The sequence below is a fragment of the Carettochelys insculpta genome, chromosome 28, assembly GCF_033958435.1.
Source record: "Carettochelys insculpta isolate YL-2023 chromosome 28, ASM3395843v1, whole genome shotgun sequence".
NCBI classification, from domain to species: Eukaryota; Metazoa; Chordata; order Testudines; family Carettochelyidae; genus Carettochelys; species Carettochelys insculpta.
In genome coordinates, this window is record NC_134164.1 from 6,261,994 (window position 1) to 6,276,327 (window position 14,334).

A 14,334-nucleotide genomic window follows, 5' to 3' on the forward strand; every position below is an offset into this window, starting at 1 on the left:
TAAACCCTGTTCTAGTCCTAGCCTTCAAAGCCTCCTCTGGCCAGGAGTTCCACAGGTTGACTGTGTGCTGAGTAAGGAAGAACTTCCTTTTATTCTCAAAAACAAGTCCTGTCACACCTTATAGCCTAACATATTTTGCAGCGTAAGCTTGCACAGGTTCTTCAGATACTGTTCATCAGACACTGTTTTTTCCAGCGCTTGACTTTGCAGCTTTGGCGTGCTTCCTCTGGCAATGTAATACAGTCTTCCCCCACCTTCCGAGGGTAATTCGTTCCTGAAAAACCCCTCTTAGGGTGAATTCTCGTAAGTCAAAGATGTACTTAGCATTAATTTCAATGGGAAAAAATTTTATGCATTCCTCAGCCCCAAAATTTACACCCATTTATGCTAAAACAACACCAAATCCCATTAAATCTGGTGCAAGTGGGGCAGGCAGGGCAGAGCAGGGCACGGGGAGGCAGCCCTGCCTGAGTGCAGCTTAGGTTAAGTGGGGAGGGGGCGCTGCCAGGGGCTGGCCGTGTGGGGAGCTAGGCAGGCACAAGGGACCCCCAGCTGGGGAGGGGTGATGCCTTGCTTGTGTGGGGCTGCATGGCAGAGAGGCCCCATAGGCGGGCGAACCAGGCGCTAAATGGGCGGGAGCATCACAGACGGCGAGCAGCGCCCGAGGCACAGCTCTGCAGGGCAGGCAGCGGCGGCCCCCTAGCTGCCCAGGGGGTGAGCAGCAGTAGAGGGACCGGAATGGGCTGCGCGCCCAGGATCCACGTCTCGCAGAGTGGCGTGATCTACTGCCGGGACTCGGATGAGTCTACCTCCCTGGAGTAGAGTGCCGCCCCCCGGCAGGGCACCGCCGGCCGCCTGCACGGCCTCTTCGTCAAGACCAGCGCAGCCGACTCCATCCCCTCGCTGCTTGCCTACCAGAGCCGCCAGCCTCCAAATGGGTCCTCGTAAATGCGAGGAAATGCCTCGGAAGCTGAAGGAGGGGTATTAAACGAAACTCCTCGTAAAGTCGAATTCTCATAACTCGAATGGGCGTCTCTCGGGGTGTGACCGTGCAGCAGTCGTGGGCAACCCACGGGCCTCCTGGCTGTCCCCCTCCCCACACATGCCATGTGCACCAGCGTCTGGTTTGGGTGACTTTGGTGTATTACAGGGGTCAGCAACCCCCTGGCACAGATGCCAAGAGCGGCATGTGAGCCCATGTTCACTGGCAAGCGAGGTGAGCTCAGCCCCGCCCCGCCTCCCCCTATGCAGCTGGGAGCTGGCTCAAAACCAGGCTGCCTGTGGATTAACAAAAGACCAGCTCATGCTCCCAACCACCACCTACGCTGTGGATCGGCCCAAAAAAGCCAAGAACAGATCACCACTGATCATCACCTACAGCCCCCAACTCAAAGCACTGCAACAAATTATTAAAGACCTACAACCTATCCTTAATCAGGATGCCACACTCCAGAAGGCCCTGGGTGACAGGCCTGTTCTCTCCTGCAGACAACCTCCCAACCTTATGAGGATTCTCACCAACAGCCACAGTCTATAGCCCAGGAATACCAGTCCTGGAACCTTTCCCTGCAACAAAGCCCGCTGCCAGCTTTGTCCACATATCTTCTCTGGAAATACCATCACTGGACCTAACCAGGTTACTCACAGAATCACGGGCACTTTCTCATGCTCCTCTACCAACATCATATCTGCCATCATGTGCCAACAATGCCCAGATGCTTTGTATATTGGACAGACTTCTAACTCCCTTAGACAAAGGGTTAATGGGCACAAAACAGACATCAAAACACTCCAGATCCACAAACCAGTTAGTCAACATGTTAATGGAATGGGGCATTCTGTCAATGACCTAAGGGTATGTGTGTTACTGAAAAAAAACTTTCACACAGCTATTCAAAGAGAAACAGCCAAGCTGGCTTTTATATTCAAATTTGGCACATTAACATGTGGTTTGAACCGGGATGTGAAATTTCTGAGTCACTACAGGGGCTCGTCTGCATACTTGGCTTAATCTAATTCTTGACCTTCCTCCCCCACCCCTCCACTCTCTGATTTGCTCACCTTGATCATTTTTTTCTGATTTGTCCTCCTTGCTTACTGTTTTTGGTTCTCTGTGCCTTAAATATTGAGTCTGTTCTGGTCTGGCTATGGTCTGAAGAAGTGGGTCTGTCCCACGAAAGCTCACCTAATAAACTATTTTGCTAGTCTTTAAAGTGCTACTTGACTGCTTTTTGTTTTGATAGCGTACAGACTAGCATGGCTCCTTCTCTGTTACTACACGGTAGAGTGCTGCATCTTAATTTATTTATTAATGAAGCTGTTGTAAGTAGAACAATTATTGACTTTATTATCACCTGCACTCGGCCGTACATAGAGGTCAGAAGGTCAAATTTCAGCACTCCACCTGGGAAAGGTTGCTGACCCTGGTATATTTCAGTAAACTCTATTAGCCAGAACTCTCAAATAAGTGGCATTTTAACCATAAGTAAATTTGAGTTACATTTTCCATCAGTACGGTGTAGTGCAAGTCAATCCAAATAAATACAGCACATACTGGATGAGTTTACAGTGTACAATGCTGCTGCGGTTGGTAAGTAAAGCACTCTGCCTACATTTTTCTTGGTTTCTTAATATCTAATCTTGTTTTTCATGAGTGTTATACATTGCTCTCTATTACCCAGAATATATGAATACAGTATCCAGCAGCCTCCTGGGCTGGGGCTGCTGGATATGAAAGCATTCACTGTACCATCTTTCCAATCCAAGGGGCAGTTTCTAGGGGCCTGCCTGGGGGCTTTATAGGGGAAGGAGTCAGATTTTGCTCTTCTGTTTAATTCCTGTAGAGGAGGCTGTTGTTAAGACAAAGAAGGGCTTGTTGCTGGCTTTGCAAGACAGTCAGGCTAGGTCTGCGCTAGCCACGGAAGAGCGAACGCTTAGGTTCAATCTTCCAGGATGCCCTTTCACGCATGCACAAAGTGACAGATTCTGGGATCAACGTTGAACCCGGATCTCCTTTCGAGCTGCAAGGATGAAGCAATGTCAGTGGGAGCAACACTTCCATCGACGTTCTGCACTGAGGAACAGGGACCGATGGCGACGGCTGCAAAATCGATTTTCGGTCTACAACGGGCGCACCTAAAATTGCGCAGCAGCCGTCGACATTCCCGGTAAACGTAGACGTAGCCTCAGTCTCACAACGTGATGGTTACACCAAATCCCTGGATTTAATGCCGGGACTCCAGGCTAGGTCAGCCCTAGCGTGCCCCCCAGGCGCACTTCAGACTGTCCATTGCTCATGGCTGTGCAGCACAGGACTCCTGCTGTTTCATAGCTGATGCTGCCTTTCTGGTTAGCAGCATTACCCTAGAGCACAAGGAAGCACGATGCGGCTTGCGTGCCAGCTGCCTGAGAGACTCCTCTGATTAGCAGCCAGATCAGCCCAGGGCACTCGAGTGAACAGCCCCCCAGAATTATTCCATGGGTAGAATAAATGTTATGTGCACTGAGGCGTGTACAGATGTGTACCACTGGGGGGAGCTCAATGCAGGTTGTCCAGGTGGTCCCAGGGCTTGGCTCTGGTGCGTGCTTCCTCCACGGGTCTGACAGAGCTGAGTGTGTTGATCTTTCGGGCCTGGTCACAGGCCCATCTGTTTCCTTTGGCTTGGGTGGGAGGGGGCGGAAGGGTTGGCCTCGCTGCTGTGGCAGGGATTCTTTTCCTGGCCAGTATTTGTTTCTAAGCCTCTATTCTGCGTGTAGCCCTCGTGGCAGGAGAGGGGGTATTGGGAGCACCCCCAGGCATAACTACGCTGGGGAAAGGATGAGCGCGTCGCGCCTGCTCACCTCTGCCTTTCAGGTGTAACAGGCTGGAGTCACACCTCAGCTGTTGGGAATGCCAGTGAAGGCCAGCGCTTCGTGGCCCCACGCCTCATTCTGCTCCTGCTAACTTCAGCCTCTGCCCGGCTGGAGAGGGCTCCTATAGCCAGTGTCACTCTTGGCCGGCAGTGCACCGAGCTGGGCGTTTCAGAAGCCTGTGGCCTGTCCTCAGCTCCACACATGCTGAGCCTCTCCAATACCTACCCCGCAGGGCTGCAGCAGAACTCAAGCTACACCTACCTAGCCCTCCGCCTGGGCCTGCCGGGGCAGAGAGGGGACACAGCCTGCCTGGGGTGAGCGGCTGGGGGGTAGGGCTCCCTCAAATTTTTGTATCCATGGGTAGAATAAATTTTATGGTATGCACTAAGGCACGCAAATATGTGCACCACCAACAGAAATGCATGCTGCTGGCTTTGCATGCTCTCAGCAGGGAACACTGGCTGGGTGGACCGAGGCCTCCGGCTGGGCCTGCCTGGGGCTGAGGGGCCTGCCCGGGGTGACCGTCCCCCGGCATGACGAGCTAAGCGAATGGAGTGCAGGGGGAGCAGCCGTGCTGGATAGCAAAACCTGCCCCTCTCAGCTGGACCCCGCAGCGGGAAGTCGGGCACCGTCTCAAATTTTGCAATCAGCCCGGGAGAGAGTCCGTCATCCTGGGAACCCTGAGCAGCCAGCGCTGAGCCAGCAGGTTGGAGGACCTCATCCTGGAGGATCCTGGCTCCTGCTCAGAGCAACAACCCCTGCCTGGCCTCGTGGAAACGCCACACTCCCTGTGCTTTGGGGTTGGCTTTCCAGCTCTGCCGCCCCGCCGGGGCTGCCTGTGCGGCAGAACAAACACTGATAGCATCGGCTCACATTGCTCTCCCAGGGAATGACTTGCGCTAGGGTATCTCCAACAAAAATCTCCCTTTGTTTCTGTTTTGCTGTGTCTTTATTGGCTCCAAAGCCTTGTTTGCCTCAGTGCCAGAACGATATGACTGAGGCGGACGGGGCGGGGCGGGGGGTTTGTGCCCTTTCCCACGTACCCGCTGCCTCAGAGGGCAGACCCAGCACCTGCATTGCCGCAGCGCCATGGTGTAAGGCCCTCGCGGCTCCCCAGCCTGCCCCCAAGTCAAGGGGAGCCTCTGCTTTTGACTTCAGCGTGGTTGGGAGCAGTGTTCCCGCTAACTCTGGGATGGGGAGCTGCAGGAAAATGAGGCAGAGGCCCCGCACACAAGTGAGCAGCAACTCACCTCGCCCCCCCTGTGCCCCACCAAAAGTCCCTAACTAACATGGGTCCCAAATGAGAAGGGAGGGAAAGAGGGGCTCAGTTCATGTGCAAGGCAGCTGAGGGGTGCAGGAGACACAGAGGGTGGGTGCATGAGGGTTGTGATACAACTTGACAGCCTCCTGCTCTAACCACTAGGCTAGACTACCCCCTCAGGGACAGAACCCAGGTGCTGGGCTGGAACCCAAGAGTCCTGGCTCCCAGGCTGCTGTGCTAACCACTGGGATATGCTCCCACCCCCTACTCCTCCTCCCCAGCAGGCATAAAGCCCAAGAGTCCTAGTTCTCTCCACTCTAACCACTAGACTCTTACCCCTCTGGGGTGGGCTGGGATAGAACCTGGCACTGCTGGCTCCTAGCTGCCTGCGCGAACTACTAGGCTAGACACCCACCTCCTCCTTGGGGTGACAGAGCCTAGGACTCATGGCTCTTAGCCTCCCTGCTCTAACCACTAGGCTAGACTCCACCCCCCCTCCCAGGGCTGGGACAGAGCCCAGGAGTGCTGGCTCCCAGCCTCCCTCCACTCTGCCCAGTAAACCCCACTCCCACTTCCACATGGGGGGAAAGCCCTGGGCCTTTCCGTGGGCCCACTCAAATGGCCCATGGGCTGCAGGTTCCCCACCTGTGTGCTGACTTGTTCCGTCCATGAGCAGAATACATTTTGCTCTGTGCGCTGCAGCATATGCCGATGAGCACCACACGGGTGGCCACGGGGCGCTCTGCTGACCAGCTGGGCGGCCCCTGAGTCTCTCCTGGGCGGCTGCCCAAGCGCTCAGCTTCCAGGAAACATGGGTCAGGAGTAACAGTCGTCTTGCGTGGCTGGAAGCCCTGCTCGCTTGCAGACCTCCAGCGTCCAGGGCCAGGGGGTCGGAGCCACACCCTCCCTCCAGCTGGTGGCCTGGTGGGTTGTTATCTACCGGCACATCTGTTCCTCCTGGGAGTCAACTCTGCGCACCAGTTGGGCCCTAGCTCTGTGCTGCCCAGAAGCTGGGAGCTAAATGAGAACAGACAAAAGGTTAACCACCAGGCCACTAAACACAGCTGCGGAAAGGGAAAGGGAGGGATGGGGACGCCCAGTGAGAGACCCCCCTGGATTCCAAGCTTCCCTGTGCTAAGACCACCAGAAATGCAGCAGCTCACAAAGGTGGTCCTGGGGGCCTTTGAGGGGGGATCCGCTGGCTGAGAAAGCATGTGGAGCCTTTGGGGGGATACCATGGCATGGACAGCGCCCTTTGGGAAGGGCAGGGAGCGCCAGCCTCCCTCCTTTTCTTGTAACTCGGGGTCACTGTGCTTGGGAATGCACCATGCTAGCTAGTCCGAACCGAGCCCTTGTGTGGCCACCCTGACACCAGAAGAGCTGGGTAGATGGGTTCTCAGTGCAGGTGGTGGGAGAGGGTGGCCAGGGACCGGGCTGGGGGAACAGAGAGCTCCTTAGCATGATTGCGTTTGCAGGTCTGGCTGGAACATCAAAGCCACATGATAAAGTGGGCTTTGTAGTCACCCAGCCCACTGCTCTTACCACTGGTCTCCACTCCCACCCCCCTCTCTGCAGGGTGGGGGAAGACCCTGGAGTCCTGGCTCCCTCCCTCCTTTTGGCAGGGGGCACTGCGGGCAGAGCGGAACCTGAGACTCCTGGCTTGCAGCCCACTGCTCTAACCACTAGCCCACACTCCCACCCCCTCTCTGGGGGGTGGAATAAAGCCCCAGCTCCCTCCAGGAGGGGGTCACCCCAGGCAGAATAGAACCTGAGGTCCCTGACTTGAAGCCCACTGCTCTAGCTACTAGGCTATGCTCCCTCTGCGGAGGGGAATAGAACCCAACCATCCTATGCCCCTCCACTGTCTGGGGGAAGGACTAGACTCCTACCCCCAGACTGGGGGATAGAACCCAGGAGTCTTGGTTCCCACCCAGCTACTCCCTGGGCTCTTCTGAACCGAGCCCTTGCACCAACAGGCTGACGCCAAAGGAGCTGGGTAGGTGGGTTCTCGGTGCAGGTGATCGGAGCAGGTGGCCGGGGACCTGGAGGCTGAGGCGGGGCTGGGCCTGACCAGCCTTTGCAGGTCCAGCCCCGTGACTCCCCTTCAGCCCTGCTTGTGGCGCCGGCACAGGAAGGGCTGGATGTGGCCATAGCTCTGATTAGGGGAAATGGATCCCGCCTGGGAAACCCTCTTATCGCTTGCCACTGCTACTGCCCCGGCTGCTTGGCTGGGTTGGAGCTACCAGACATGCCAGGCTGAAATTCCAACCACAGCAAAGTGGATCAGCCACATCCTGCCCAGGGTGTGCCCTGCACCCAAGGGGGAGCCAAGGCACCGGCAGAGGAGCCCAGGGATGGGATTCCTTGGTGCCCCCACACTGATAATGAGCGCTGTCCCTGCACCCCAGCTGCTACCCGCGTGTGGAATAAATTTTGTTGCGTGCGCCGAGACAGGTGTGGATGTGCACCACCAACAGAAACACAGGCTGCCGGCTGTGGGCGCTCTGCTAATCAGCTGGGCGGCCGGCACCTGACTCTCTCCTGAGCAAGACCAGCCTGCCCCAGTGGTGCTCCTGGGCAGGCTGCCAACACACCCCCTGCATGCCCTTCTCCAGACCGCATGCGAGGGTCGGATTCTTGTCTGTGTTCCTCTGGCGATATGGGGGACCCTGAGCTGATTCACACCCTCCTTGGGCTGTTTCCTCGCTCCCTTCTTGTGACAAAGGGGGCTGTGTGAGGATTTTATTCCCCTGTGGTGCCTCAGTTTCCCTAGGCGCAGCATCAGTGCACAGTGGGGAGGGGAGTTTCCGTGGGATGACTTCTTACAGGTAGACAATGGGGCTTGAGGCTCTTTGTAACCTAGGCAACCAGGTGACCCCTTTCTTCCCCAGGAAACAGGACAAAGGCGGGAGAAGGCGCCGAGCTGGTTGGAACTGGAGCTGGGCTGTGGAGTGGGGCAGTCTGGTCTGGCTGGAAAGGGAGGAAGGGGGGCCAGGGCCCGGCTCAGGGACCCACTCTGGACCCCTCTCCCCAAGCTGGACGGTGCTGACGGCTTCTGGTTCCTGTGCTAACAAGTCTGTTCTCCGCTGTGTCCCTGTCGCCTGATCACCCTCCTGCTCTCCCTGCTCAGGGAGAGTCACGTCTGCCTGTGGGTGGGGGCGCAGGGCCTGGGGACCCCCCCCTCCACTCTGTGACACTTCCCACCTGTCCCCTCTGGTCCTTCTTTGTCCCCCTCCTGTCTGGGTTTTCTTTAGATTTCTCCTTCCCCGCCGGAGTGAATCGGGGCCCCGCTCATGGTCCCAGCTTTCCCTGCTGGAGCTGGTTGCATTCACCCCTGGAATCTCTCCTGCAGGGAAGGGGGGGCGCTCCCAGCTGCTGGCGCAGGTGGAATCGTGTTTCACCCTCTGCACCCTGAGCTGGGCTGCTCGGTGGTGCATGCAGCTGCCAGTTCATCCGTTTCAGGGCATCGCTGTAAGAGGCTGGGGGCTGCCATTGACAGGCAGGGTTGTGTCCCCCAGCTGCTGAAGGACAGCCAGCTCCCCGTCCCTGGCTTAGGGTGACTCCCATTCTCAGGAGCCTGGCGACGCTTCTGGCCTCGCTGTTCCATCCTGGCGCCGCACCTGACTGCAGGATTATGTGCACCTATAACGCAGGGAGCTGGGGGCTGCGGGGTCCACACAACAGCTTGTACTACCAGGAGTACAGGCTGGGGACCGACTGGCTCAGCAGCAGCACGATGGAAAGGGACCGAGGGGTTATGGTGGATGAAAGGCTGGATATGAGTAAACAGTGTGCCCTTGTAGCCAAGAAGGCTAACGGCATAGTAGGGTGCATTAGGAGGAGCATTTCGAGCAGATCTAGGGAAGTCGTTATTCCTCTTTATTCGGCACTGGTGAGGCCACATGTGGAATATTGTGTCCAGTTTTGGGCCCCCCAGTATAAAACAGATGTGGATTTGCTGGAGCAGGTTCAGCGAAGGGCAACAAAAATGATTCAGGGGCTGGAGCACAAGACCTATGAGGAGAGGCTGAGGGATTTGGGCTTGTTTAGTTTACAGAAGAGAAGACTGAGAGGTGATTTAATAGCAGCCTTCAGCTTCCTGAGGGGGAGCTCTAAAGAAGAGGGTGAAAAACTGTTCTCAGTGGTGTCAGATGGCAGAACAAGGAGGAATGGTCAGCAATTGAAGAGGGAGAGGTGTAGGTTAGATATTAGGAAAAACTGCTTCACCAGGCGGGTGGTAAAGCATTGGAATGTGTTGCCTAGAGAGGTGGTGGATTCTCCATCCCTTGAGGTTTTTAAGTCCCGGCTGAACAAGGTCCTGGCTGGGATGACTTAGTGGCGGTTGATCCTGCTTGAAGCAGGGGGCTGGACTAGATGACCTCCTGAGGTCCTTTCCAGCCCTATGATTCTGTGATTCTGTGAGTATGATTCTCCCCTATCCTCCGGCCTTCCTATGCTGCATCCCAGGGCATTAGAGCGGGCAGAAAGGGCTCCCCCACTTGCAACAGACAGGCTCTGCAGTGCCCTTGCTCACAGACCCTGAGTCCCCCTGCAAGAGCCATGGCAGAGCCCAGGGCTGGGCGGAGGCCCTGGCCCTGCCACGCCAACCTTGGCATCTCTGCCCCCACCTCCTAACAAGGTGCCGAGGCTTGGGGGGAATGCAGGGCCTCACCCCACACCTCCCCATCTCTGTCCCCCAATGGAGACACGGCCAGCACACACTGCCCAGCAGCTAGTGGAGGGCAGTCCAGGGGAGTGGTGCCCTAGGTAGGAGCCTGACACTGTTCTAACTTACACCTGGCAGGTGCAAGGCCCTGCAGGACCCTAGCGGAAGGGTCAGCAACCTTTCCGAGGCCAGGGCTGAAATTTCACCTTTAGACCGTTATGTACAGTCCGAGGGCCGGTGACACTTTTTAAAGTCACTAATCATCCCACTGACAACAGCTTCATTCATAAATAAATGAAGAGGCCAAGCTTGATCACGGAGGTGGTGCTTGGGAGCATGAGCTGGTCTTTTGTTAACCCACAGGCAGCCTGGCTTTGAGCAAGCTCCCAGCTGCAGGGGGGAGGAGGGGCGGGGCTGACCTCTGTGTGCCGATGCAAATCGGCACACGCGCCACTCTCGGCACCAGTGCCGGGTGTCGCTGACCCCTGCTGGAGAGAGTGCAAATGGGGCAGGGCCGCTCAGCACCCAGTCCCCAAACTTTGTGTAACGATCAGCTGGAATCCAGGGGCTGGCCCAGAGCTGCACCTTCCCACGCAGGCAGAGTGGAGACTGGGAGGTTTTCTGAGCAGAGGATTCTCCCCCATGCCCCACACCCCAGTTATCTTTGCTCCCAGGGCTACCCCCAAGCCAGGGCCTGGGCAGTGGCTACCCTGCTCCTCTCAGTCAGCCTGCTGGCTCCCCAGGGGCCTGGTTAACCAATCGCCTCCAACGCGGCAAAGCCAGGGAGCTATCGGAGTGGGTGAGCAGGAATGCCTGGTACCAGTTAGCCACCAGCCAGTCCCCCGTCCCAGACCCTGGCCCTCGCCAGCTCCCGCACTCCCCAGGCCACGTTCCCTGCACAGTTACCCGCAGCCCAGAGATCTCACCTGACAGCTTATCTGATGACTTTGGGGACTGGAAGATTCAGCCCCTAGGGAAGCAGATGTTTTCCCTGCCTCTTCCCTCCCATTGGCTGGGCTGCAGCCAATGGTGGGGGTGGAGATGGGGCGATATCTGGGGAAGAGGGCCCTGCTGCCCGTCCAGTGGGGAACATCTGTGCCCGTTGGCCCACCCGGGCAGGAGGGAGAATGACCTTCCAGCCCCTGCGACACCTCTGCTACTGGCTGTTCTTCCCTGTTCTGCAGTGGGGTAAGGCAGCTGCCTCCTCCCCGGGTCCGGCTAGGGGCCAGATGGGGCTTGACAGCTCCTGCTGGGCCCCTTGCCTCTAATGCCCAGCCAGACCCAGCTCCAGGCCTGACACGCTGCCTGGCCGTGGTCCCTTCGAGGGACCAGCCCTTGCAAACTGCCCTGGCTCCAGCTGCTGCATGTATCTCTTCTCCTTACTCTGCTCCTTTGTGAGCCAGCTGCTCCTGCTTGGCCTTGGCTGCTGTTGGAAGACAGGCTAAGGGGCTGGACAGACCTCGGTCTGACCCAGCGTGGCTGTTCTTATGTTCTCATGTTCTCCTGCTGCAGGGCGCGGGGAGCTGACCTACGGAGACCTCGAGGATGAGAGTAAGAGAGCCCTGTATTTGTCTCCCAAAGTGGGACCGTATCAGACCCACAGGAGTGATCCTGGGGCCTGATTCTGAGCTCCCACCTTCATCCTGTGCCACTCATGGCACCTGCACCCCACCTTCCAGCTGCCCCCTCTCCTGCCCCTCAGGCACGTGGGGGTCTCCAGAACCATAGGCAGTTCCTCCATACCCCACCCAGCAACGGGGGAACCCTTGTTCCTGGGGTCCCTTCTTGGTGGATTCCCCGAGGTCCTGGCCACTGGTAGAGCAGTCTGGGAGATGCTGCTGATGGTGCTCACAGACACAGCTGGACAGATTCCCCCCGGGGCCAGACCCTGCTGATTTCCTGCAGGAAAGGCTGCACTGACCTTTCCCCTTTGTTCTTGCAGGTCTGTATCTCCAGGAGGATGGTGAGTGACACTGACCAAACCCAGGCAAGACTGGGGGGGAATCTACACAGGGGTGCCGCGTCCCACCCTCCATTCCCCATCACATGCACTTCTCCAGAGTGGTCCTAGACCCATGCAGCGGGATGTGCGCCAGGGCTGGGCAGGGAGACGGACCCCGTGCAAGCCCTGCAGGGCTCCCACTCCCAGACTCCGAGCTGTCGCTGGAGAGCAGCCAGCGACGCTGGGAACAAGCAGGAACTGGCCCAGCTGGGGTGCAGCCCTCGATTCACAAGCTGCCGTCCCAGCTCCAGGTAACAGGCCAGTTCTCTGGGGAAGGACCAAAGGTGCCCCCTAGATTTACCAGCCCTGATTGTGGGAATGGACTCTCCGGCCAGGCCCCCGGGATCGCCTGATATAGCTGGGGCTCTTGGTAACCTCTCTGGAGGGCCAGGGACTGGGTTGGCTCCAGACCAGAGCCCAGCACGAGGGATGGTCTCTGGACTCTGCTGGGCTGTGGGAAGGCTGGAGCTGCACTGCGGAGGCCGGGTTTGCAGAAGGAGCTGTGGGGTGAGGTCACTCACCCCCCCGCCCAGTCTCAGAGCCTTGTTAGGAGGTGGGGGCAGAGATGCTGAGGTCGGCGTGGCCGTGCCAGGGCCTCCGCCCAGCCCCAGTCTCTGCCACGACTCTTGCAGGGGGACTCACCGCCTGCTCGCCTCTCCTAGGCCTCTTTGCCGAGGAGGGGGGGTCAGCCCACTGCAGGGACACCTACCTGGAGTGGATCTCCCTGTACTGCTGGACCAGCTTCCACGCCGCAGTCATGGCCACGCCGGAACGGAGCCGGTGCCGGTGGGACCACATAGGCAGGTCTGGAGACAGATCCTTGCTCCTGATGTGCACCAGGGCTGGGGCTGGCATGCAAAGTGCGAGGGCAGAGCACAGCCTCACCGGCTCTTAGACGGGCTCAGGGACTCTGAGCGCCCAGCTCAGGAACGAGCCCATGGGAGAAGGGGGTTTTGAAATGAGTCAGTGCTGCCATCGCCTGTCTCCCTGTGTGCACCTGGCAGTGTGCCGAGAGCAGGGCACGCTGCGCAAGGGGCCTCTGGGGCGTTGGGCGTGCAGGGTGGTGTGCGGCCCACCATTGGTGGCGTGCAGCCTCCAGCGGGGGCGGGGGCGTGCAGCGTACCATCAGCTGCAGGCTGCATCTGGTATGCAAGGGTTGGTGTGCAGTGCACCATAGGCTGAGGCAGTGTGCAGGGGACGTGCAGCACACCATTGGCTGTGTGCAGCATCTGGTGTGTGAGGGGGTTGTGCAATGCACCATTGGCTGTGTGCAGCATCTGGTGTGCAAGGGAGTTGTGCAATGCACCATTGGCTGTGTGCAGCATCTGGTGTGCAAGGGAGTTGTGCAATGCACCATTGGCTGTGTGCTGCATCTGGTGTGCAAGGGAGTTGTGCAATGCACCATTGGCTGTGTGCAGCATCTGGTGTGCAAGGGAGTTGTGCAATGCACCATTGGCTGTGTGCTGCATCTGGTGTGTGAGGGGGTTGTGCAATGCACCATTGGCTGTGTGCAGCATCTGGTGTGCAAGGGAGTTGTGCAATGCACCATCGGCTGCGTGCAGCATCTGGCGGGCAGGGTGGAGAGCAGCGCGCCATTGGCTGTGGGCAGCGGGCTGGCAGCACATTATCCGCTGCCGGCAGTGGCTGGTGCGGGGGGGCGGTGTGCAGCAGGGGTGGCTGCGGGCTGGTGGCTGCACAGCTTCCACGGGTGGCTGCACTGCAGGGTGCCACGTGCAGGCCTTTGAAGGAGGAGGGGGACCCCCCCAGGTGCACGGTGCCATTACCTGATGCATGGCCAGTGCCCAGCTGGGCTGGACCAGCTTGCTGGCTGCTGTCCCAAACCCCACCCACCGGCTGGGTTCAGCCTGGACTCTCTTCCTTTCCTCTCCAGGATCTACAGCGACCTCTCCAACTGCACAGCGCTGCTGGCCGAGGCGCTGGCCTGTCCCTGGCCCAGCCCAGCTCTCGACTCCTTCTTCCTGCAGATCCACGCGGAGTATTTCACCAACTGCACCGCGCCTGCCCGTTCCCATCCCAGCCAGCCACCCCTGGGGCCTGTCCTAGCCATGGCCGCTGTGCCCACCTGCCTGACCCCTCTTGTGGCTGCTCTCACCCTCCGCAAGGCCAGGAAGGCTGGGCCAGGGCCAGGGCCAGCCCCTCCATGCGGCACCATCTGTGCTCAGCAGAGAAAGGGCTTCTTCTCCGGGCACCGACTGGAAACGGGGAGAGAGCATCTAGTGGTCGGGGAAGAAGTCGGGGTTGGAGCCAGGACTCTGGGGTTCTCTCCCTGACGCAGGGAGGGGAGTGGGGACTAGGGGGTTAGGGCTGGGAGCCAGGACTCCGGGGTTCTCTCCCTGACGCAGGGAGGGGAGTGGGGACTAGGGGGTTAGGGCTGGGAGCCAGGACTCTGGGGTTCTCTCCCTGACGCAGGGATGGGAGTGGGGACTCGTGGGTTAGGGCTGGGAGCCAGGACTCCGGGGTTCTCTCCCTGACGCAGGGATGGGAGTGGGGACTAGTGGGTTAGGGCTGGGAGCCAGGACTCCGGGGTTCTCT